The sequence below is a fragment of the Protomyctophum bolini genome, assembly GCF_963924005.1.
Source record: "Protomyctophum bolini genome assembly, chromosome: 3".
Lineage (NCBI taxonomy): Eukaryota > Metazoa > Chordata > Actinopteri > Myctophiformes > Myctophidae > Protomyctophum > Protomyctophum bolini.
The window spans coordinates 7,521,536-7,526,462 of record NC_137864.1 but is presented as its reverse complement, the minus strand read 5'-3'; positions in this window follow the sequence as shown (position 1 = coordinate 7,526,462).

Genomic DNA, 4,927 nt, shown 5'->3' with positions numbered 1-4,927 from the left:
TGAAACATGCGTGCGTATATATAATTGCACCACTGAAGAATCCCAACAATGTGAAGTGAGGGGCGCTCTCATCGTCAGATTCGCCGCATGGAGCTGGGGGGCGATGGGCTGAAGTCCAGGGGCGATGAGCTGGATAGGGGGAGGAAGAGGAGGAGGAGGAGGAGGAGGAGGCAGCAGGTAGGCTGGCGGATGATGAGTGGAGGGAGACTGATGGCAGCCATTGGACGGTGAAGAGAGAGGCTCGGAGCTAATGTCAGAGACACTGGGCTGGTCCACAGTCAGGTGAAGGATCATTTAAAATCACAATAAAGTGGAAAACAGGAAACAAGAAATGGGTAATACATTTTAAATTGACATTGTAATCACAGACTATCTTCTTGGTGTCTTTGAACTATAATTTGACATTTGATTTAAACATACAAAAGGACAAAAGTGTCATCAAAGCAGGTTATTGAGCAATGCAGGGCCTCGCACCCCATATAGGTCAGCAGAAGCTGGCTAATAGTACTATTACCATCGCTTTTCGTGTTGCTTTGCTTTGTGACACTTGAGTTCATTGCATGTGAATAGGCCTAGACAGTTAAATAAATAAAACAAGAAAAATACTAAAATAGCCAATCTACAATCTGGCTCATATTACATAATTTTCACATTTTGTGCCCATATATGGAGCTGAGGGACCTGGCCCCTTTTGTGGCCATATATGGAGCTGAGTGATTGCTGATGCAACACACTCCATATTTGGATAGCGGGACAGACACACACACACACACAGACAGACAGACAGACAGACAGACATGATCTGCTAGGTCTCATAGTAAGTGCTCACTGAGTTCGCAATCACTGCGTTCGCAATAATGAGAAGAACCCAGCTAATGCTAACATATGCTGCAATGTCCATGTCTATGCCAAAATGAACCAAAAATGTTCCAAATTAAAGTCGATTCCTTGGTGAGACCTGGTTGAAGCCACGGTGCATTTCACTAATTTCCAAACGCCTTGTACGATTTAATAAAAAAATATGAAATATTCACACATAATAAGAAGAACCCATCATCATCATCATCATCCAGCAGCTAGCTAACATGCTAACAGATACTACATGTCCATAACTAAGCCAAAAATGGACAGAAATGTTCCAAATTAAAATCGTTCCCTTATTGGCCCCTGGAGAAAGCCCTGCTGCCTTTAAATATTTTCCAAACACCTTGTACGATTTATTAAAATTATGAATACCTCCATCCACCGCACACTGTAACAAGATGGCCGCCGCCGTGCTGTTTTGGAATTACTGAGAGGTAGGGGCGGGACCATGCCCCCATTGGCTCCTGGGTTGGAACCCCAGTTGGAACCAGCCAATGGTAGCCTGCACGATCCGGGCACCGGCCAATCGGTGGCCCGGAAGTTGAAACAATGTTGAAACACTTGGAACAAAAAAAGGACGAAGATGGAACTCGACCAAGCGCGCTGGTTACTACAACACAGCTTTTCTGTGCTAGTTGATGTTAGTGTGGAATGCAAAGTGTCAGTAAAGATTTGAGTATGTCGGGGTTCGAACCGGCACACTTCTACTAGGTATACTACGGATATCATTTGACTTATCCACTGGGCCATTGAGGCACAGAAACATGGTGAATTTCTGGGCTGCTTTAAAGTTGTCCTTCTGGAAATCAGTGTGTAAAGCAAAGTGTCACAGTTTTGACGAGGATTTGAAACCTGGACCTGTGGCTCTCAAACACAGCCTCTCATCACAGTGAGCTAACTGCTGGATACTACTACAAAGCTTTTTTGTTTGTTTTCTTCTTCTGAAATCGGTCTTGAACGTAAAGATATGAGTCAGGTTTGAACCGGCACACTTCTACTAGGTATACTACGGATATCATTTGACTTATCCACTGGGCCATTGAGGCACACAAACATGGTGAATTTCTGGGCTGCTTTAAAGTTGTCCTTCTGGAAATCAGTGTGTAAAGCAAAGTGTCACAGTTTTGACCAGGATTTGAACCCTGGACCTGTGGCTCTCAAACACAGCCTCTCATCACAGTGAGCTAACTGCTGGATACTACTACAAAGCTTTTTTGTTTGTTTTCTTCTTCTGAAATCGGTCTTGAACGTAAAGATATGAGTCAGGTTTGAACCGGCACACTTCTACTAGGTATACTACGGATATCATTTGACTTATCCACTGGGCCATTGAGGCACACAAACATGGTGAATTTCTGGGCTGCTTTAAAGTTGTCCTTCTGGAAATCAGTGTGTAAAGCAAAGTGTCACAGTTTTGACCAGGATTTGAACCCTGGACCTGTGGCTCTCAAACACAGCCTCTCATCACAGTGAGCTAACTTCTGGATACTACTACAAAGCTTTTTTGTTTGTTTTCTTCTTCTGAAATCGGTCTTGAACGTAAAGATATGAGTCAGGTTTGAACCAGCACACTTCTACTAGGTATACTACGGATATCATTTGACTTATCCACTGGGCCATTGAGGCACACAAACATGGTGAATTTCTGGGCTGCTTTAAAGTTGTCCTTCTGGAAATCAGTGTGTAAAGCAAAGTGTCACAGTTTTGACCAGGATTTGAACCCTGGACCTGTGGCTCTCAAACACAGCCTCTCATCACAGTGAGCTAGCGCGCCATCGGGAGACGGTGCTCTCTCCCCCTGTTTCCTGAAAAGTAACAGTTGGCGGTTATGTCTGAAAGAATCTTGTCCACCTAAAATATTACAGATAAGAATTAGGTCAAACGTTTAAAAATAAAATAGCAATGCATTTTGGCCCATCATCTGACAGAATAGGCTGTGTTTTTGCATACTGGGGCCCGATTATAATCGTGGACAATGGCAATGTCATTTTCTTGACTTTTGACAATGAAAAAAAATTGCGGAGGAATTGCGGAGTGTTGCAGAAAAATTGTGGAGTGTTGCTGAGTATTGCGGAGGAATTGCGGAGTGTTGCGGAAAAATGATGTTTTTTTCATTTTTTCATTTTTTTCAAATCCTCAAAAATGATGAAAAAAGCCGTGCTATAGTATGCCGTACGATATGGGCTATAGCCCATGGTCCAAAATGATGAGAAACGAGGATAAAAATAGCTTAGGCCTTAGGGAAATAAACAGGCTTCCCAATAGTTATTTGAAGTTATTAAATAAATGCTCTACCAAACACACATTTCACAGTATTCATGGAAAATGTTGTAAAGAAAAGCAAAACAAAAACATTTCCATAGTGGTCCAGACAAAATTTTGATAATTTTTTTATTTGTAATCACATATAATGCACATATAACAGTACCAAGCCGTTTTCTATCTTCAAACCATTTCTATCTCAACTGTTGTTGTTTTGGTTAAGTGTGTCTGTGGGTTTTGAGCCAATAACCAAAGTATTAGCACTCTGCTTCTGACAAAATAATAATACATTGGATCCATTGGAACACTCGTTATTTAAGAAATATGTAAAAAAAAAAAAACATCCCATGTGGTAATTTGAGTGTAAATGTGTGTAAACTGATGGAGTGCCATGTGCTTTAGGGGTGGAGGGGTGGGTGGGGGACTGGGGGTGTAGCAGAGGGCCAGAGGCATACAGGAGGAAATGCAATCAATAACACATTATGTACATTCATTCAATGTTGACGTGCGGAAGATCCACATGATTTGATTTCTCTACATCGATAAACAAAAGCATAATTGTAGCTAGTTGGAGTCAGGAGGGTAGATGTTGGATGTTCAACTCTGCACAGCCCTATCACATGGGTGCTGTCACTGCTGTGTGTGTGTGTGTGTGTGTGTGTGTGTGTGTGTGTGTGTGTGTGTGTGTGTGTGTGTGTGTGTGCGTGCAGCTGTGCACGTGCATGTGGTGTGTGTGTGTGTGTGTGTGTGTGTGTGTGTGTGTGTGTGTCTGCATGTGTCACACACACATGATTGTGTGAACACAACAGCAAGGTTTGTGAACTGTTCGACAAAATAAGGTCTAATGGAATACAACCACCCTAAGGACTACAATCTGTACCAAGTAGACCTATACTGCACATGTAAACAGAGCTGCGACCTTTGAACACATCTTAAATCTGATTTTTGTATACTATTTAAATAGTCTTGAGGAAAAAAAAGCTTTATACCCTGTATAACATATAACGACGCAATGTGACATATAGCTCCATCTACAAAATGCTGTACCCCCTCCAACTGCATGTACTTTCCCCATTTTCAACTGTTTTTATTGTATTGCGACACTTGCTTTGGCAACGTAAACGTATGTTTTCTCATGCCAATTGAATGCCTTTGAATTGAAATTTGAATTGAAAATTAAATTTTCCAGCAAGATGTGTTTTTAAGCCTGTTAAAATAACATGTGAAATATCCCCTGCTATAGACTATACAGCAACATACCCCCCATGACAAAAATTAGCATTTTAAAACAAAATGTGAGACACCAGAGGGATTTAATAGCAAAATGATAGGCAATATTAGGCCTTTGGTGGAATATGACATCAAGGCGTTTAATAGCAACTTTACTTTAGTAATACGTTGCTAACCCAGTATCCGTCCCGCCCCCCCGTCCTGCACTTGTCCCACACAAGCGATATATACTTGTGTCCCTCAAATGTTGTGCCAGTGTGTGTGTGTGTGTGTGTGTGTGTGTGTGTGTGTGTGTGTGTGTGTGTGTGTGTGTGTGTGTGTGTGTGTGTGTGTGTGTGTGTGAATGCATGTGTGGTGCATAGTGGTGGTGGTGGGGGGCTGTGGTTAAAAAGCATGGCTGAGAGATAACAGGGTGTGTGTGTGTGTGTGTGTGTGGGGGGGGGGGGGGGTATTCCTCTCTCACCACTCCTCCTGGCCTGATGATGCAGTGAAGTGCATTCCACTGATAAGCTCACAACAAACGGATCTTTGGACCTCAGCGAGTTCAGGACACACAGCCTGACTGACTGAC